At 40.2% G+C, this 22,393-nt stretch overlaps 1 long non-coding RNA gene across 1 annotated transcript in view; it reads right to left on the minus strand.

Annotated features, from left to right (window-relative positions):
• Positions 1–895: 895 nt before the first annotated feature.
• Positions 896–22,393, minus strand: part of LOC138301757 (uncharacterized) — a 93,548-nt gene continuing 72,050 nt past the window's right edge. Inside the window, exons 2-4 of the long non-coding RNA XR_011205116.1 lie at positions 12,934–13,068; positions 10,362–10,508; positions 896–3,305 (exon numbers count right to left, since the gene is read on the minus strand). This is a non-coding gene — a long non-coding RNA (uncharacterized lncRNA). The remainder of the gene's footprint in view (positions 3,306–10,361; positions 10,509–12,933; positions 13,069–22,393) is intronic.

The raw sequence follows: 22,393 nt of genomic DNA on the forward strand, positions 1-22,393 counted from the left end.
ATGAGAAGGAAAATCTTCAAGGCCTTAGGTTGAACAGACATGCAGCCCTTTAGGGTGAACAGAAGACTACAGACTACTTAAGGATGAGTGTGAACCACTGAGGTCATGCTGGTCAGTGCAAGTGAGAATCCCTAAGAATGACCAGTAGATTTAGGACCTGCCATTGAATTCAGAGATAAGAGGACCATCAAGGGCTCAGGGATCTAAGAGTCATCAACAGATTCAGGCATCTGAGAGTGAGAAGATTTATTGACCTAAAAGTATGTGTCAGACGATCTGTGGGTGATCTGCAATGGAATAATGGTGTTTCCAGTCTTGGATAATGTTACTGGCCTAGGGTCCTTAAAAAGCTTAATTTATGCAATTTCCCCCAAATTAAATCCTTGATACTACCCACGCAATATTTTACAAAAAGTTGCGACCTGGCCACGTGGGCCACTTTTTTTTTTTTAGAGGGCCCAGGCCAAATTTGTGGCACAATCTGACCTTGCTCAATACTACATAATAAGGTACCTAAAGCTCTATACGCAAAACATCTCCTGCTCAAAAACAAAATTGCCAAAAGGATAGTATAGAGCAGACACAACTGTCTAAAGACGTTTTCTAAGATATGGGGACTGTAGAATGATTTTCATGGATTGTGCAACTAGGTCACAAGTTTCCATAGGTGTTATTGCTGTTACTATGACCTTGTGTTTATGCCTACTGTCATGGAGTGTCCAACCTGATTTCACCTTATTTTATTCTATTACTTTATACATCTAGGGTCATGGACTGGAACTCCACAGAAGAACACATAAATATTAACTCGAAGATTTGAGAATGTTTCAGTGTTCACTTAATGCTATAATCAAACATTGTTGGAAAACAAAAGAATGGAAACCTACCAAAGTCCTTCTGTTACTGCAGCAAATTTTTATTTATTTGAATGGACAAGCACTCTCGATAAATCAAATACATCACCCATTGTTGTTCTTGACCACAAAGCATACTTTCAATTCACCCACAAGGATATTTGGGCCCCATGTATGAAGAATGCAGTGTCTTAATTTGGTAGCAGCTTGCAAACCAACTTTTACTGAAAGCACTGGTATCTGCAAACTGACAAAATACTGAATCACAACACCTCAGGAATATTAATGAAGTCGGTCCCAAACTAACACCCACTGACTCGCTGATTGCTTTTAAGTAAGCAATGTTTTTTATTAATTCATCACGTATTCCCTAGTGGAAAACGGGATGCGTTTATTTTTTATTTGTATTTTTACAAACTTTTTTTAAGACTAGACAGTGGCAATGATTTTTGCAACATTGACAACGGGCCCCTTTGGACTCCTTCCCATTTGTGAATGGGTTAGCACTACCCTTGTGTAGGTAGTCAAAATATTAATGTTTTGGGACCTTATATTATTAACTTAATACATACCCTAAGGAATCAGTATTTGGAAGGACTGGTTAAACATGCACCTTCCAAATACTGATTATGGTTTCCTAAACCCACTTAACGATTTGGAAAACTTGTCTTAATCATTAAATGGGCCAAGTACATTTGAAAATGGCTTTTAGAGTGTGCAAACCCTCCGAGTTAGAGAATCGAAGAGTTTGTGAATGCTGAAACCCTTTCTACATCTGGCCCTTTGAGTGGTAGCTACTTATCTAAAAGTTGTATTTGAAATATTTATGACATTTCATTATAAAGGGACACATCTACTTTGAGATTATTTAAAACATTGCAATGTGACACAAACGTCCAAAGTCTCTATGATGATTGTCTAAATGGAAAAAGTCTAGGTTTTCTGAATGCCTCACTGAGCAGAAGTGTTTGAGGAGTTGTTTGTGTTTTTGGTTATCTTGATGTAGCTGATAGGAATAGCATTTCTGTTATGAGTACACAATATATTAGCACCAGCTGCTGAAGAAATAATTTCTCTTGTACAGCCAACATGCCGTGTCGATGAGAGCTGGTGCACTGATTTGCTGACCCTTCGTAAACATTTTTGAACACAAATAACAATGAGGGGGTATTAAATTGGCGTCCATCTGGCAGAAAAACTGGTAAGAGAAATATCTCTTTCTGACCATGTGCAGCGAAGCTTTGGTTAATGGCAGTAAGCGACAGGTTGCACCGCAATGACCATCAGAAGCAAGGTGACTTGAGCAAGAGAATCTGTTTACATATCATTAATTAGTATCTAACAGTTATATCAGTTTCTGACATTGCGGAAATATAGAGTAGAATATTTGTAATTGCACTTTCCGTATTCTTTAATATCTTTACAGTACAACAGATATTGGCTACTTTCTCAACATACCTAAATAGATTGTCATGCGCAGGCAGAGAACGCTTCAGGTTTATTTTTGTATTTGCTCCTCTTTGGGTGCTTGTGGGGCTTCAAGTACACACATGAAGAAAAACAGTAGTACTACCATATGGAGAAAGTTAGAGCAGCTAGTTACATAGCAAAGAATTTAAGTTTTAATACGTGCTCCATCTTAACTCATCCCACTACAAACGATCTCATCAGTGGCGTAGCGTGGGTTGTCAGCACCCGGGGCAAGGCAAGTAATTTGCGCCCCCTAACCCGGGGCAAGGCAAGTAATTTGCGCCCCCTAACCCGTGGATTTTAGCACTCGAGTCTCTTCCAAGATGTTGCGCCCGGTGCGGCCGGCCCCCCCTGCACCCCCCACGCTACGCCACTGGATCTCATTTTAACAAAGTAGAACCGCACTGCTTCATCTAGGATAGCTGGATTGGCAGTAGTCCTAAAAATTTATTTTAAAAAAATTATAAACTCTTCCAGTATGCATATCTTCGGGAAATATATTAAAATACGGGTTGAGGAGTAAAATGTCAACACTTCATCCTCAAAAATACAGATATTTAAGGTAGTAAAATACGATTAGATTTTTTATAAAAATTGATTGTAATGCTGCTTTAACAGCTCAGGTAGCTATTGGTTCGTTGCTCACAGTGTATGACATTTAACCAGAAAAATTGCTGTGTCCCCGCTCTCAGCATTGTGCATCTATTCCGCAGTCATTCCAACTATCCCATGGTCGCAGTTCTAGGGCTTAAGTGTAATTTAATTTTATGAATCGAGGCCATAAAATATTGAATATTAGTTTATAAAAGGAGCTCACAGCAATGACTAAGTGGTTTTCACAAAGAGTTTTAAACACGGAAGATGCCTTTTCACACGGTGCACGCTGGGTAAATGAAGGGAGAGGGTTTGGTCTTTTGATTTAAAGTTGCACATACTCCAAGTAGAACTCCTTAGCAGCTTAACATCCGATATCTGATGAAGCTGAAAATAAAAAAAATAAAAACGTGTAAGGCAACAACAGAGCAACATGGATTGTAATGACATTTAACTCCAGGAATTAGTGCTTCACAGAGGATTTATTTCACAACCAGGCTCGATTCGTTTTCTGAATTCTGGAGCGCCCTCTCCAAATTGCGCTATAGATACATAGAATATTTGTGCGACCGGCCATCCACTATTTTAACAAATCTCTTTTTTTAAAAAACAGTTTTCTGGTTTTATAATGTAAAAAAGAAAGACAATATCGGCCGAGAGGGGTGGTAACATAACACATAAGAGGTAGAGGCCACTGTACAGTGATTTACAGTGGAACCCTACATTTTACCTCGTATTTTTGATTGAAGCTTCAGATAGTAATATTTTGAAAACATAGACAGAAAGTGGAATCTCAGAAAGTTGGATGCGAAATGGAAAACAGTCAATTTAATTTTTTTATTTTTTTAAATGGCTTAAATAGTTCTGGAGTAAACTATGAATGAGACCCGCTTCTCATTGTAGCGTAGGATGTGAAAACAGACAAGTGCAGTCAGGCTCATTTCGTCAACACAATTGCCTGTCTAGATCTCTGCCAGGTCTTCTGAATCCACTTATAAAGTAGGTGTCCTCTATTACATCTGCAGGGCTCTATACATTTACTGTTTTTTTCTAAAAATATTTTTACAGATTATTTTTGCTCCTGCCGCCCTCGAGCCTTATATTTTATAAACTCTTCTTATATAGCCTTTCATCTAAACACATTTTTTTGTATTCAGGAATCTGAATTTGCCTAACATGCTCACAATCTCTCCTTTTTGTCCAGGCAGTTCACGATCTATGAGGGTTTTTAAGGTGATTTAAATTTTATACAAACCAATCAATAAATAACTGGATTCCGGTAACGTAAATAAAAAAACGGGAGTAAGGGACAGACGAACAAGCGACTACAAAAATGTAAACAATGGTAAATTAAATTCTCCTCAGAAACTAGGCCTCTCCTGTCACCAACGCCAACGCAGATGCAGAGTAACTAACATTTACATTCTGATACAAGGACTAAGAGAATCAACTGGACTCTGGAACAATAATGTGGTGTATTATTAATGTCCACAGAGGTCAAAGGACTAATCATTTATCTACAGCAGAGTTTACTTGTAATACTTTTCAGGGACTTTATGATGCGTTACCTTATTTTGTCTCATTAGGCAAGGCTTTTGAGTGGTGATGCCCAGCTATGCAACACTCACCACAAGTGACGTTGCTCAGACTGTACACCATACACACTGTGTAATTCACACACACTTACAGTCTGCAAAAGTATCTTAGACGCGTGTTGATGTTAAAACACTGACCAGCTACTGGGGTGATAAATATGTAGCTAGGTACCAATAGTGTTTTTTTGATTCTCACTAAATATTGCAGTCTTTTTGTTGGACCCTTTCCTATCACTGGTATCAATAACTTGGTTTAACTCTGCCCTCACACTGGCAGGTATACAAGCTTCCACTTCAATAATAAAACCTTCATCGCCGGCCTCTCCTTCCATTCCGGTCTTCAGGACCAGTTATCACTGGGGCAGCAGGCCATTCTGGACTAATGTTTTTCAGTGGGTTTTTGGCACTACTTATTGATAGAAAGTGTTTTGTCCCAAGCAGCAATTGTAAGAACCCGCTGTTGATGTGAAAGCCTGGTACTTTGGACAGCATTTCAAATTCACAGGAATGTTCTGGGATCATGGCCGACCTGGTTCTCAGGGATGGCATGGAGCTTAGTCATCTGAGTTTTAAAAAAAAGTATGGCAGTTGCAAGGCAGCTACTCGTATGTGTATACTCAGTGGATCTGTATGGACGAAGAAGGCTCAGTTTTGCGATACTAATTACCTCTAAAGGTTTCCATGTCTTGCAGCAAAAAAAGGCCAAGCAATCTACCTTCAATACACACCACAGCAGAGTAAACAAGTAGAAACAATCCTGCAGAATTCGTCACCATTTATCAATAAACACTGCTGGACTCCCTGGCCCACAAAAGAGAATTTACCGCACATCCCTACAGTTGTTCTGATCATACATGAATAAGAAAGCCATGCTTTTCCACATGGTGTCCTTCAAATCAGAGCCTATTTCCATGATTTGTGGCTTCCCTAAAGCTTCATACGGTCACCAGTAATTTTCAGTCTTCATATGGAGCCCTTGGGAGTCTTACTAGCAGACATGGGCGCTGGTGTCACAAAATAAGGAAAGCACACATAGCTACACCAAAGGGCCATAATCAAGCAGGGATATCAACAGGCTGGACATTTGGCCCGTAATCATGCAGGTCTGTATGTCCAGGCCTATTCTCAAATGGAAAGCTAGCAAAACTGAGGAAACGTTGGAAGACATCACTTCAAAACTATAAACAGTGACAAGTAACCAGACACAAAATGCACGCAATGCCAAGCTCCCTGCTCTGACAAGGCAAATCTTCCCTGCTGTGATGAAAATATGTATGTTTGACCACTGACAATGTGTTGCACCACTTTGCACCTGGATTAGTTGTTCAGTGTTCACCAATTGCTGATTACATTTTGTATTCAGTTTAGCTGCCTATTGACTTTATCGTGGCGTTAGACATTGCAGTTGAGCTGTGTTTTTCCACATGGTAAACTGTGCTTGTTTTTCATATTTTTTCTCACCAAACAGTTAGTCAGTCAGCATGATAAGAATGTACATGTTTTTTTTCGGTGCAGGGAATGGTTCTGCCTTGGGAGAAGAGCCTTGATGTGGGGGCCAGTTCTCGACGCTTTTCCTTCCAACTCTGACCTACAGTAGCCAGCATGTTTGAATATTTCTCTTTCATGGGAGGGGTTTTCTCTAGAAAGACCTTTCGGTTCTTTAAGATACAAAAAAGGTGGCCCTGCTCAGTAGCGGTGGAATTTCCAAGACCTCAGTCAGGATTAGACGTTGAATGCCTGACACACACATTTGTCCTGTGAGGGTGGATATCTCTTTCTCGCAGTTTTTCTCATCTTCTTGCTGGCATGAGAAAGGTGAAGAGCTTGGCAGGACCTACGGTGATGAATTTTTACTTTATTCTTTGCTTTGCAATTATGCTATAATATAATCACATATTTACTGTGTACATTGCAGTTGAGAATCATTGTGGTATATTTTCCTTTTATTGCTGTGACTATTTTTAAACGTGTGCCTTCAACCTACTAATATCCTTTTTATGGAACCTCGTGGTGAAATAATAATAAATGTCTTCTTTGAACTGAAGTGCATTCCAGAGATTTTTGTCAGCTCGGTCATTAGTGAAAGTAAAACACCTGACAGAAGATTAATTCAGAATGACTGTCTAAGCATAATTCCTTTCACACTTTAATAGAGGCTCAAAAACCCCCTCCACCCTGAATTGTGTTCTTCATCCTACCGAATGCCTTATCAAGGGGCTATAAAAATGTTTGAAGGAGTAACACCTAAACTCAAGTTCTTTACGGGCTCTATCTGTCCAAAAAAAAGAGTACAAAATGCAGCGGCTCGTCTGTTACTAGACATCCCTAAACATCACGCAATACGACCAGGAATTGTTTCTTTACACTGGCTCCCGGTAGCTGAAAGGATTCAGTTCAAGACCCTGTGCCACATTCACAGATCTATATTTGATAAGGGACCTGAAATGTTGAAAACTCTTTTTCAGGCTTATATTCCAGCAAGATCTCTTAGATCCTCATCAGCTAATCTGGCTAAAGTTCCAACTACGAGGAAAGACAGATGGGGAGGAAGATCGGTAGCTTACCAAGGTGCTCTACTTTGGAATAATCTTCCTCTCAAGTTGAGAGTTAATTCTCAAGAGTTGTTGTTCAGAAAAGAACTGAAGACCTGGCTATTTAAAACTTAAATCTTTTGAATAATTCTTTGAGCAGTATGTCATCACTATGGCTGTATAAGCGCTACGAGGCCGTTGGCAGTTTGGCGCTATATAAATCTCTATAACATAACATAACATAACATAACATAACATTTGCATTTATTTCAAAACCAATTACATAATGTGTAGGGATGACTGTACATCAACCATTCTGTCTGAAATTGTGGTAGAACTGTACCTGGTTCCATTCATCATTCACTTCAGAAGAGCACCAAGGCCCTCTCCCTTCAAGCAAAACTTAATCAACTGGTAATTGCAGACCATCAAATATTTTAGGACTATGCTCCTTCGACCCCAACTATTTAACCCATACCACATTACCCAGAAGTTGGCCTTCAACTAGCTTTCCCTCATTGTCTGCCCATGTTTTTTCTCCATCCCTACTCACACCCTCTCTTCGCCTTCACATTGTACCTTTGTTTTTTTGTGACCAGGTATCTCCACATAATACCCTTTTTTCAGACCCTTTCTTTAGCGTGTTCTGCATCGCAATGTCCTCCCCAAGAGCCTGAACTTAAATGAGGATTTCTGATCTAGCCCCTAAAAGGGAGTCTGGCAAACTTGAAACATTTGACATTATTTCAGAGCAAGTGAGGTGTATAAACCCCTCTGCTAAGACTGCCATGATATTTAGTGATCTACCAACTACTAAAATGAGGGGCTGGGTGATAAAGAACCACTGCCCTCGATTGTACAAGTACATTGTACCGATTCTCCTTTAGGAATTACATGTTTGTATTCATTTTTGCAATCACATATCATCTCCTACATCCAAATGGCAAGCAAGTCTCCAGAATCATGTGTAGACCAAAAAAACGATTATCTCCCCCCAACTCCATGATACGTAAGCCCAGAACTATCTCTTCAAAGAACATTACATTTCAACATGATTGGATTTAGCAACCATGCTTCACTGAACAATCCCGAATTGGAACTCAGGGATCCCAACCTTGATCAGTGCTCCATTGCTCTCTAGCTAGGTTTGTGCTCTACAAATCCTGATACATACACACATACTTGAATCTAATGAGAGGCTACTTGCTAACATACAAAAGACCCTGAAAGTAATAAATAAAACTACCATCATTGTAGCAGACAGTGGCAAACATGGGCAAATGCATAATCAGAAACAACTTGAGCATTCACTAAAGATTTATTTTGCCCACTGAAATAATGAATCAAGACAATGGATTTAATATTTGAAGTGAGAACAAGCCAACGGTATTCAGTACAAACATCTGTAAGACTAAATTCCTTGAAACAGAAACATAAGAATGAAATATATTGAAAACATTTGCAGCACAACTGTTAAAGTAAACCTGTGTTAAAATCCAATAAAACAAGAAAATGCATTATATTTTGGCACAAAAGCATAAAAGGGAACGGTAGAAGGGAAATCCAAATTCACAAGTAAGAGAGGAGTCACTAATGCAGGTGTATGCAATGTAGGTCCAAGAAGGACTGATTCTGGTCAGGTTTTCAGAATAGCCACAGGGAGTGTAACTGTGTGCCATTTAGACGGATTGTGGGTACAGTTATTTTACATAGATTATCTGAAAACCTGGCAACCATCTGATGTGCCTGGATCTACGCTTTATTTTTTTTTCCTTGCATTAGATTTAGGCTTGTTAAAGGCAATATAAAGTGGGGCTGTTTTCAAGGTAGCCGGTTCCTTTGCTCCAGTAGGCATCATGAATCGTACACAGAATTTTTAATTTAATCCTTGATTCCAGGTGGAGCCACCGGAGTTCTTTTAAGGACGGGTTCACCTGGTCATGTTTCCAAAGTTTAAGGCAGCATTTGGCATGATGATTTTCCAACTTGTTAAAAAAATCTTTTTTATTCAGGTTTAATGCAATAAAAAACGGAGTCAATCTGCAATCTTCCCACCCCTGTGCCCACTCTCTCAACTGGTGGCACACTTGGTTGGCATTTAGGTTAAGTCCACCTAGATAGTTTCGTTGTGCAGGTGTAGTCCTAGGGCATCTGGTCCATTCGTCTCTCATTCCTTTGCACAGCATAATGAACTTTCTTTACGACTCTGCATCCTTCCACACCTAGAACAGATCCTCTTTCAGTCCTCTCCATGAGCTCCACCCCCTGGCATCTTTGCCGGAGTATCCCCACGTTGTATAGCTCTGTACTTCCTCTCTCATGCACCAGTCCATATTTGTCTCCCATCAACCCAGTGTTGGCACTGTTGTACAACACCACGTCTGTATAATATCTTGCCTCACTACCATTAGGGCCACATTGCAGAATAGGAGCGCAAGCCTATCAAGTGTTTGATCCACTCAAATACTGAACATCCCCTAAGGCAGTGTTCCGTTGCAATTTTGCCCATGGCCAACAGTCATGATCTGGTGAAATACACCTGATGAAGGATTTTGAGCTGAATAAGCCTAAAACCTGCCTGGATCGCCACCTCATTTTTCATTTGTTGCAGCAGATAATGAGCTTTTTTGGGAGCACTTAAAAGAAAACATAGCAGTGCTTCAGTCTAATGGCTTATTAGTAATGTCTGTAACTTGTATGATACTGTTCATGCTTGAGATGGTTCTTTATCAGGAAAGGTGGCACAAAATTTATTTGGGAACTATATCGTACTCTAATCTGGATTTCTCTATCAAATATGTGAAACTTTCAAATAAGTTAAACAATTCAAAACAATCTTGTGCTGACATTAAACTGGCTGTAAACGAAGTAGTGAGGAGGTAAAGCCAAAGACATGATGAGGAACCGAGTGGAAGAGGTCAGGGCCTGGATATTTAAAAAAATCAATGTAATGCAGTTTCAGGAATATATTTGTAAACTTAGTACATTCTTTAGAAGCCAAAAAGAAACCATACACATTATTGCTTTGTATGCTTCTCTAGTACTGGTAATAATCTTAACCTTAATAATCTTAATAACCTTAATCTGCCAAGAAACAATTACACTATATAAGCCTCAGTTCGTTATAACATTTGGTCTGGGATTTATGGCTTCTCTATCAATGACCATGTCCAGTGATAAACTGTCCCAGTTTTTCTTTAATATCTGGAACCAGTTGACTAGTATCCTCATTAGACAATATTACAATGTAAGCAACATGTATTGCTGAAGTAGTACAGTTAGAAAGTTTTAATTTAAGGTTACACATCATTACGTACTTTCTGAGAACTAGACAGCATCTTCTGAGTTAATCTCTGGCTTCCGCAACGACAGTTCAGAAAGATCTTCAGCTTGTGCCACATGTTCTTCAGCACTATGTGACGTTTGCTCCACAGTTGAAGCCATTTCATTGTCAGCAGGCATCTCTGTGGAATCAAATACTATTATTAAAGAAGGAAGTAGTGCAAGAAAATGTCATATCAAGTTAAAGAGAACTTTTAAAATAAGGTATCGATTATAAAGACAAACTAGATGGTAGACAGCAGCAAAGGCAATGATGAGCAAAAGTCCTGTCTTTTCTCTCTGGGTACAAACACTGCTGGTTAAATCCCTCAGGTCATAATCAGCTTTCCAGTTTCAATCTGGGCTTCCCTCTTAGACCATGTTTTATCTTTTAGCAAGTCATTTATCTTCCCGTAGCTTAAGTAAAGGAATTGTTCATATCAAGTGCTGAGGAACTTTCTCAAAGATTGAAAAAACACTTTACTTTTCAAGAATGGTTATCACTGTAACCTCTTAAAAATATTAGCTGAAACAACTGGTGATAAAACAGCGAAATTTCATAGGGATTCTACTTTTACTAAAACATATTTCTAACACCGGGCTTGTCGATCTGAACAGTAAGGGGATCCAATCATCAGTGTGTACCAAGTGTCTGCACATATCACCACAATCCATACAGAAATACTTAGATTTTTATTTCTCCCAGAACCTCAAGTGCCAAAGTTGCCTTGTTCATTGTAGGTCTTTAGTCCCAACAGTGCAAGAGCTGAGGATCCTGTTGGCATCCGGAATCATGAAAAGACTCTTCTGCTTCAGACAGTTTATTTGATAGTTTCGCTCTTAATACCATATTGCAACCATCAACACACCTTTCCAAGAAAGGGTTCTTAAAATACAACTGTGACATTGTGTGTGTTGTATGTGTAGCTAACATAAAATCTGGTATAAAACAAAAGGAAATACAACTCAAACAAGGTGTGAGGAGGGATGCAGATCTCGGACCTTTGGAGGAGCCGAGACAAGGTTTAAAATAAGTCCCAAATTTACAGTGGTAATGGTGGTTTCTAGTCCAAGGGCACATGGAAATTGTTTGTGATGTGGGTCTTTTGGACAGGAGTAGTTTGGAGAATGCTGGTAACCAATGTGTGGAAAGTAGCAGACTCTGAGGTTTTAAAGAGACTTTTGCATTAACAGTGTCCTTTTAATGTAAGGTTTGGACCCAAGGTAAGCTAGTGGAGAAGATACAGGGTAGAGGTGGAGATGTCAGATTGTTGAGTCTGCCACAAAATGAGAAAACTATCAAAGGCATTTTGAATTCTTCGTGATCTCAGGGTCATTCTTTTTATGGAGGCTTAGTTACAGTATATTGCAATAACCTGACTCAAAGATTAGTAACAATGGTAGCCAAAAGTAATTGCTCCAGCTTTAAGCAACCTGACTTCTCTATGGTCCCATTCACAATTTGATATAAACCCCTGCTCCCCCAGGTCATTCCCTTTGTGTTGAAGAATCATAGAAAAAACAGTGTATGAGAATTCTGAATGTGGGAAGAGGTTTAAAATTCAATATTATCTTGGATCCCTACAAGGAGACACACAGGTTTTTTTTTTTTCTACCAAGGTTAAGATTATATGGTAAACAGCCTTCACTACGCAATGGGGACCACACACTTCCTTAACGATGCAGTCTCAACAACGAATGTGCCTTTACCATGCATTCCTGAACCATGCAGGTCTTTACAACAACTTGTTTTAGAAGAACGAGTTGTTGGACTGGTGTTGATATTAAGTCCAACATCTTCCTTACTGTAGCGCAGACTGGAGTAGGAGCAGTAAATTATACTATTCCGAAATCCAGCGCCCCCTAAAGCAAGTCGTTGTATAGATCTCCGTGGTTCAGGAATGCGTGTTAAAGGCACATTCATTGTTTAAACCGAGTTGTAAAATAATGTGTTAAAAAGGCCTGTGCGGTTCCTTTATACAACCAGATGATATACTTAAGCTTGAAGTGCGTCTCCAAAATGAGCTAGAGACCATTTGTGTGGGTTTCCGAGTTGTGCCTGAACTAATAATTTACTCAAGGCCTCAGCTAATGCAAGGACTTAACTAATGTTTTTTTTTCAAGAACAACTGTGCATGCTTTTTAAAGAGTACCCATTAGTTTAGAAATAACGGGCCAATCCATAAAATACCAAGTGTCAATTAAGTGTCACAAGTTGAATTTGCTATTGCAAAGTGGAAATCCAGGATCTCAGGATCTGTAGATATTTTGAATCTAAATACATGCAGTCGTGCAAAAAAGTATACCCACTTAACATCTTATGCATCTCAAACTGAGATGGCATGGTATGCAAAATAACGATGGACTGAGTTGCAGCCAGAGTAATTACCAGTGGCTGATGTAAATTCAAGCATTCTATCTATCACTTTTAGTATACTTCAGTCTGGCATATGTTACAGCATGATCTCATGAGACAATACTGCACTTTACACAATATATTAATTATAAGGTTTTGCTAAAAGATTTTAAAAGTAGAGAATATCACACCCATTAAAACACACACATTACCTTGCTCAGAAGCAGCATTTGTACTCTGGATCGAAACGTCGGAAACTTTGTCACCGGTTATTTCTTTTTCAGAACTATGTGGTGCATCTCCTGGAGCAGAAAACACTTCACCCTCCAAAACTTCAACTTTAGCTTCTGTGGAACAGGTTAAAATACTAGTGTTATCGAATTATATAAATAAATGAAAAGAATACATATTTGTAGGGCATAAAAAATAACTAAAAACATGTTTCTTAAAAAGAAATGATATAGACGTTGCAGCCTTCAGATATATATTACGCTGAATACCAAGAGAAACTGCAACTGTCTTTAAAATATAAGTTCACTCAATCCAAATGTATGGCCATTTAATTACAAGACTCTGCTCTACAATACTGTTGTAAGAAATGCAGTCATAAATAGCTAATAGAGGTACCTTTGCTGTCACAGGGTAATGCGCAGTTCTTGAGCCCGCCTGTGCAGGACTACTTTGGATTGCATTATCGTCCCTAGAAATGGTTTCTGTAGCACACGTCTTGATGTCAATGAAGTGGATAAAGTAGGGCCAGTCTCCATCTTCAAGATTACCCCAAGTCCAGCCCGACTTCAGATAAGGCCGCCAAAAGGTAGGATTCGCAGTTTTGTGTACCTATCCCATTGGTATGGTCTAGTGGGAATGTGAGAATATGGATTAAGTTGGCCTGCCCTGTCTGTCGTGGTTTGGAACACAACATGTGCTTCTTTCACTGGCTAGATCTAGGAATTCATATTGCTGTGACAGTCTATTTTTATAGCACTAGTTCTTAGTGGCTGACCCATAACCAACGATGGACTACAAATGTAGAAATGTCTTTCACTGATGAGTGGTGGCTGCATACGATGTTATCTTCCAAGAATCAAAAAGTCTGGACTAATCGCCCTTATAGCTATCCCTGATTTTAGCAGGAAAGCCAATAGCACAACGGCTGTTAGAGATTCCCATTCCCCCAGAGATATGAAAATCTAGCTGACGTAGGGACAGGGTTGGAACCTAACTGACAATTTTGCTCCCACAACAATCCTTCCAGATTAGTTGATGCTTTGTTTATTAGTGAAGCCATATTTTAGGAAACTCAGAACTGTGTTGTGGATTCCTATAAGAATGCTCCTATAGGGTATGTCTGACTCTTGTAGCTTTCGATAAAACTAGACATCTAGAATAAGACAGCAAATGCTCCACACCGTTCCAGCTTAACGAATCTCAATATCACACCCACAGACTCTCTAGACACCATTATTCTTTAGGACAGGTAAGTTAGTTAGATAGGTAAGATGAATTGCCCCCTTAAAGTAGTCAGTGTGGTGTAAAGTAGTCAGTGTGGTTTTGATTGATAAAAAGCAATTGTCCCTAGAGTATCACAAAATGTCTGCCCTGTAACAGAACAAAGGATAAACTGATGGAATGGGATCTCGACCCAGATCCCTTGCTCACTGTGCCTCAGAAGTATTAAGTCTCTGAAGAGGCCCAAGAAAGTTAACACTAGTCTGGGTTGTTCGAGTTTCAGCTTGGAGAGGACCTGGCCTGGCAGTTGCATCTCTGCTGCGCCTATTAGAGCAGGATCAAGGCTGAATTGCATATGGCTGGTCTCTGTCAAGCATGGCCTAGTAGGTGAAAAACTATAGACAGGAACTTGGCCCAGAGTGATCGCCAGTGGCTGAGATTAATGTAACCATTCCTTACCATTACTTTGTTGTATAAAGAGTGAGCAGTTCAATTACTCCTCGTTAATCAACACATTGCACCACACTGGTCATGGATGCCTACACAATGCCAATGAGGCCCACCTCATGCCAGAGCAACATAAGAACCAGAATAGGTCAAACAAGGTCTCTTGTTAGGATTATCATGATGCCTAGAATGACTACCTGAATCTCTACTACTGTCAGTTTGACCTCACTCTCTAAATCTTTCTTCTTTCACCTGAAGGTCTAAGTTTCACTTACCTCAGTTTTCCCTGCTCTCTCACCGGAATCTGCCTCTGTATGCTCCAAATCACCTTACTTTTCTCCTTCCCTTTTCTTCATATTTTTGTCTCCCTTACATCTCATCTGCCGCACTCCTATCATTACACTTCACCATCTCTGTTGTTCTCTTTGCATTGTTATCCCATTTCTATGTATTTTAGTAAATCCTTAATTTCGTCATTTTAGCTACCTTCATTTGTTACTTTTACCCTCCTGCAGCTCTACTTATGTCACTGCTTATGGTTACCTCTTTCATTCCTATACTTTTTCCTTCCCTATTTTTACTTCCATCTTCTGCTTTGCTTAATTATTTTCTTCTCCCCTCCTCCTTTATCCCTTTTCAATCTCCTTATCCTGTTTTCTTTTGTTTGCTTCCGCTCCTGTTTATCTGTGTGCAAATCTTTCATTCTAATTAGTCCTTAAATAATTTCATCTTTCTTTAATTTCTTTTGTTCCTGCTTTTTATCCATTGTTTATTTCTGTATTTACATATTTTAATGTTTCTTTCTTCTGTCTTAACATCTTTGCTTCCTTCTTTTCTTCACTCTTTATCTTATCTTCTATCTAAATTTGACTCATGAGCTTGTGTCTTGTGCCCTGTGAAAACCTCATCAATTAGGAGAGCTCCAATAAAGAATAAATCAATGGTTTAGTGGGACCTCCCACGTGAAAATTCCTCCACTCGTCCCTTATCAGTGGCACGATTCCTAATGACAATCCATGTTTCACAACTTTGTCACCTGACAACTGCCTTAGATATCTTTTCATATGCTCCAGGTCAATCTTCAATAATTTGGCATGAACATTATTGGCAATATAGAATAGGTGCTCTATGGAGAATAGTGTCAATAGCCAGCCTAAATGGGGTGGGTCTTCCTTTTTACATTATGAACTTACTACTAGATGTGCCACCAGCGTCTTATGTCATTAATAATATGACTTTTCTAGTTATTTTGCACTGTACCTTAATCTCTCAAATGCAGTATGATCATATCACAGTAATCACCAATTTGGACACCTCAGAACCTCGTTTCAAGGGATGAGGATTTCATTCCAAAAATGTTCAATTCAGAAAAAAACACTGACATCAATGTTGTCTACCTACTGTAAAACGCCTAAAACTTTCGTACTGAGTTCTAGATTCTGAGCTTTTTTACATGAAATTAACTGGTAGACCTATGCTATGTAAGAAGGTAAAAGAAACTTGCTCGATATGGCTTCTCCCTACATATTGCTGGCTGGAATCTATACACAAAGAGTGACCACCACATGAAATTCCAATTTTCGTGGAAATGATACCTGCATTTTTTGTGCAACTCCTCAGAACTTTTGCAATTTCCTTGATTACCTTTTGTTGTGTGCTATGCATAATGTCTGGGCATTGTTAATCCAGGAAGCATTGTTAATCCAGGAAGCAGATTGGTGGTACTAGGCATCATGTGGGGTTGACAGTGGCCACGTTTTCGAAGCCAATTTCGCTTTGTTTTCCCCTTCTCCAGAAACGTCTTCTGGATGTTTTAGGCACTTCATCATTTCATTCTCTGTTCTTTCAGATATCTAAAGCCTTCTTAAAAGCAATTTTCCAAGTCCTCAGATTTACTTTTTTTGTAGCTTACGAGTGTGGGATCCTAGTGCCTAGACATCCTTTCTCACTTTGGCACCCAATGTAGGTGGGTCCTACAGGCCATGTTCTCTACAGCTGTCTGCTAACCTGTATTTTGCCATGAATGTTGTTACACATCAAGGGACTCCTCTGAACTGCTGAAATGGTCTCCGGGGGTTCTCAGACTATTGGCTTGGGAAGTTGTCAAAAACTGAAATGTATCTTTAATCAGGAGGGTTGTCCTTCTTGCTACTGGGCGCTTTCTCGTCAGAGAGGGGGTGTTCTTGTGTGTTTTTGCCTCTGCTCTCCTCTAGTAGAGCATTTCCATTGCTTGGTTAGACCCTGTGGTGTTTGGGTGATTCCTCCTTCGCCTGCTAAAATACAGACATTTGATGGACTGCTGATGTTTTCCAGAACGTTGCTGGGCCATTAGGAACGTCAGTGAGATATGGGTAAAAGGAGTGCTTTCCTAGCTTACCATGATGGAAGAGTATGTTTAATCTACTCTTGCCTTCCCGAAAGCCCTTTTTTGAAGGTGTTAAGAGACAATGTAACCTTGAAGTCTGATGATCTTTACATTTTCATCTTGCATAGGAATGCAAGAACTCTGGTACTGTAAAAGTGGACATCCTGTTATCAACTATCCTTCTCGGTCACCCCATCATTTCCATTATACTTTGGATTAGTTAAGCGGAGACTTATATGCGAAGGGGTGGAGGTAACGAGCGTCCTCCCCCACTTCTCTGCAGAAAGGGATGACTCTGATCAAGAGAACATTCCATATTCTTGCCTTCCCCTCATCCATACATACATACATACATACCATCGTTACGGGTGATATACACAAACCACTAAACCCCAGTGTGCTTCTGTGGTAACACACAAGAAAGAATAAATTAGCTAACCAGTTATGGTAGGACTTAGCATCTTCTCACCTGTTCGGAACAGGTACAGGAGCACGTGGGTTCTTCTGCTGCGCTCATTCAACTAACAACACCCACACTAAATGTTTAGCCAAGCTCACATGTTTTCGACCTTGGTTATCTAGGTGGACCCTGGCACTTTGCTCTAACTCCAAGCCCCGATGATATTTTGTAGTTTGCTGTCACTTTGAGATCAAGTAAATGTTGAAATAACTTTTTTTCAAGCGGTGGGTCTTCCAGAGAAGCGGCTGCTGTACTGGGGTACTTTTGCCGGAATGGACGCTTGGCTTCATAAACTTTTAGGGTGATTAGAGTTGGGAAAGGTTTGAGCTTGCACAGTCGATGTACAGCTGCTGCCCATAAGTTATACTTCTGACATTTTTGAACATGTAATTGTCATGCCACGTCTTCTAACAAGTAGTACTCCGTAATACAAAAGCATTGTTAAATGCATAAGGTTTCGCCTATGTGATTAATAGTAAGTTGCTTTTTTGTTGTAAGTTGTATTTTGGTGAGTAGTTGTGTAGTTTAAGTTATTTTAAATTTTTAGAAGTGTCAGTTTGTGCTTTATAGGAAAGGAAATATATTGCGTGATGTTTTTATTAGAAAGTGGTGAGATTAGGTAAATGTGGTGGTACTGTGATAAAAATATGTGTACCTGCGCAGTTATGGGAAGACTATCTAAAAGGCGGATGTAACAAAACACAGGTTGAGGCTAACATGAGTCTAGTCTGGAGGCAGGCAGTGCCATAACCTTGTAAACACTAATAGCGAGGGAGAGCGGGGCAGGTGAAAGCTGCTAGGGGCGAGGGAGGGAGGGGCCGGTGAAAGCAAGGAGGGAGGGGCGGATGAAAGCAGCCAGGGGCAAGGGAGGGAGGGGCGCGTGAATGGAGTCTTGAGGCAAGCGACAGAGGGACAGGGTAAGCTGAAAGCACGTCCGACCTCACCTGGACAGCATCTGGGGCCACCACGTGTGCTTAAATTGATTCTGACAAAAGCATCTTGTGTATGAAGCACGGGGTTGTATTCGTGCATCGGTTTGTAGAGGGCCACGCACAGGAGACTTTTCAGAGAAAAGTCCTTCATGCTTAAATGTTCACGACAGCAGCGTCGCGAAGCTCGGTATAGCCTTTCCCACTTGCTGCGAGGACAGAAAATGTCAAAGTAAATAAACCTCTGAATGTTTGTGGACATTTTTCAAGAAAGTCCTAGCTAGGTGCTGGCTCAAGCAGTGGCGTCTGTAAGCACAGTACCCCGGGCAACTTATCCCAGTGAAGTAGGTCAAAGGGGTTTATTGATGTCGCAGATGACATTCCTGAAAACAAATCTATAGTACTGATGCGAACCAAGTTGAGGTGCCGTACTGCTGTGTAAATTATACATCCTCCAAGCATGACTACGTACGTTGCTTTTCAGTCTTAAATGTGATAGATGAATATTCGGAAATGGTCAGATACAAAATAAAGCTTCATACTACGCGTAATGGAGAGAGAGCCTGCGATGAGCTTCCCGGAATATGGACAGTCTCGAAAATGCTTTGGAAACAGCCAAAAGTGCATTATACTCATAATTCCAATATAATAATAAACGCTGTGGTGCAATCAAAGTAAAACAAAAAAAAGTCCACACATCAAAGCGACACATGGTGGATGAAAATGAGTACTTGAGCCATGGGAGCCTGAACAGAAAAAAAAGCACAGAAAAAGAAACACAAAAGGCCATTGGTAAAAGCAAGAAAATACTGCTCCAACCAATTAAAACGGAGGAAAACTAAGTGGCAAGCATAGTACCCAATGAAAGCAAGGGGAGGTGGACGTGAGCCCCTTTTAAGATGTATTTAATACAAAAGATTTCGCAAGCGCTGTGCAGGCGAAACCTAGAAAGGGCAGCTTCCCTTGATTTACCCAAGCCCCGTTACTGCTGCTGTCCGTCCTCTCTTGACAAGACAGTAGCAACGTGCAGAGGTCACCTTTAGGCACTTACACGCAGTGCTTTAAATGGGCTGGTACTGCCCGGAACGGAATACCGAAACATTTTTTTTCAGAGATAAAGTACCTGCAATTCTCAAGAAAAACGTAATACTTTTAATTGGGAAGTACCGGCACCTCTCTGCGCTTCTAATTTTCAATTCCAAGCACTGCGAGTTACGCCCGATGCGATTACATTTGCTTTCTTTAGTTTCTCTTTTCTGCTTTGGACAGAACTTCGTGAATCCGTGCACTCTTGTTAAACCGGGGAAACGTTGTGTCTGAAATGCACTCCCGAAAACGCGTTTTGTTTCCAGAAAGGAGCATAAAATACATGAAACGGGCCAAGCGCTATTCTGCTAGAACGTCGCTAGCTGGGACAAGGGGGCGTGATGTGGAGATGAGACCAGTGTCCGACTTCCCCCGTGAGTGGACTGTTCGCGTCCTTTACGCATCCCTTTCAGCTCATGTACTCACGGGGCAGTCTCCCTTACCACCATGCACGTTGTGCTTTTCGACTTTGAGTCGCTTGAGGGTGATCTATTATCATGGTTGGGCTTTCGATCTTAAAAGTAATCCAGCACGTTCCAACAAGGAAGCGGACCACAACCCTGCAATGTGATAACTGCGCGTGAATCAATATTGCCTCTTTCTGCGCGAAGGATTGTTCTTTGAGTGTGCAAAGCGTGCTCAATAATCGGCTGTCTTGCACCTCTTCTGTACGTGGAAATGAGGCTTATAGTGCGACTGCCTGTACGTGAGTTTTGATGTGAAACTTCCACGGAGTATGGATTCCTGTGTAAAAGAAGCTTGCTCTAGCGTTCCTCAAACTGTACATGTTAAGTGCGTTTGGTGACTGTAGTTTGCATTGGTGATATCCGTACTGAAGGTTTTCGTCTTATGATTCACGTTTCCCAGGCACACAGTATGTGTTCTCATGTGAGGAGCTCCCCGGCCCCGGGACAGTGCCTTCTGTGGGCGCACCCAGGTCTTTAATGCACCGATGCATGCAAATATCTTTTGTGCATGCCTATGTTTGCACTTTAAAGGCATATGTTTTCATCCTAAAGGCGGCATAACTATTGGCTTTGCCAATGCTTGTTTTTCTTTGCCAGCTTTTTTAAAGTAAAATAAATCGTGCACCATAATGGGGGGGGGGGGGGGGGGGGGGGGGACGATATCCACAGGACTTTGAGTATGGGGACGCACAGAGAACCAAATCACTGCCCTCTGCCTAATAGATGGAAAACAAAGGTACTGGAGAGGACGGTGAGCACTAACACTTCATCTTGAAAGCTTTTGGAATGTGTTTTATTTTTTTTAATATGTTTCTGGTTTGCCTTTGTCTAAACCAACTCTTATTATCTAATACCACATCAGCCTTTAACTATTTTTCTTTATACACACACTCCAAAATACACAATCATCTAAAAATATGCAGTCATCTAAAAGACACAGCACGCATGCCCTATTATAGTTTGACCACAGATACTGCCTCACCCTGTCTCTGTCAGCTGATAATAAATATTCTGCTTGAGATAGACTAACTTACAATGAATGCACCAAAAGCAGTTACTGAGACAAAACTGTTGAGAAGTTGAGACCTATTTTGTGGATTTTTCATTTTCCTTTAAATATCTATTACATTCAGTGCATTTAGCAATAAGGTGATCTATTGTATTATTATAATTGTTCTGCTTTTACATTTTCAAATGCTTTAAGATATTGCATTTGACAATTTGGTTGTTCTTGATTTGGACTGCATTTGGCTTAGCCCACTATGTAATGCTTCGCAAAAGGCTCCATTAGTGTCTATATCGACTCCTCTGTCACATAGAACCCTCCTACAGCAGCCGAGATAAAACCCCAGTTTTATTTTTAATCATAATCCCTTAAAGAAGATTGCACCTTACTTAGATGTGTTTTGCAACGTTCAGACCACTAACGAACTAACCAAATGAATTCTAGAGTGTGCTAATAGGATATCCTATGGTCTTGTGGACTCTGATTTGGCGCCATTTGAAGTATCCAAAAAGCGGCTGCGCAAGTTTACTCTGGAATCATATTCCAAGCTCTCATCCCATCTTAAAAGGTTTGAGCTGGCTTCCCTCTAAGAAACCGATCATGCACAAGATTCCGAGCCTGGTAGAGAAGACATCATAAGGTCAAAGTTCTGCCTCCTTGTAAAGGAAAGTACAAACTACCTAGAAGAAATTCACATTCAGTCTCAGCAAATCGAATGAACTCTTTATTCAGTTTGCCCTGAGTGGCGTTTTCTTCTTTTCAAATTCTTAATCAATAAACTGAGTGTGACTTCACCAGGGGACCTTTGAATGATGGTTAAGCTCAACATATGGATTATATATGCAGATGTGAAAACTATAATATGCTGTTATTGTGTTGAGGGGCATGACACACGAGGGGTGAAGCCTTGAGAACAGCATAATGCCAATCCCCTTCAACAACAATGGCAATAAATAACGTTATACTCTGCACATAGGCATATATGGTTGATGTAATCGTATTGTTTTCATGTGTACTTCTTTTAAATAACAATATTTACCCTAAATGAGGATCCAAAGGGTTAAATGTGAGCTATGCTAAAATCCCATCCTAAATATCTCGAGAGTATCAGGAGAGTAGTTTTCCTCAGTAAGGTCATTGTTACATACAGTCTGTGATGCAGTGAACAGTGTTTTTGTCAGTTTTGCTGTATTGTGGTAATACACTCGAAGCTAACTTTTGCACCATATTAATAAATGTGCGTTTATTGGTATTGTTGCTTTAAATTACGAATTAGTGGACCACATTTATTTTCACCACCATGGAATAAAAAATAAAAAAAAAGTTAAACATTAGTTTGTCTCCTGTTCAAATTGGATTGAAAAATGTACCATATCAATCTGCTGCATGCTCCTCACCCTGGTCTGCTTGGAGGGAGGCCCTTGCGAACCTACATCTCATGACGCCTCCGGGCATCCTTC

The sequence above is a fragment of the Pleurodeles waltl genome, chromosome 1_2 (assembly GCF_031143425.1).
Source record: "Pleurodeles waltl isolate 20211129_DDA chromosome 1_2, aPleWal1.hap1.20221129, whole genome shotgun sequence".
Lineage (NCBI taxonomy): Eukaryota > Metazoa > Chordata > Amphibia > Caudata > Salamandridae > Pleurodeles > Pleurodeles waltl.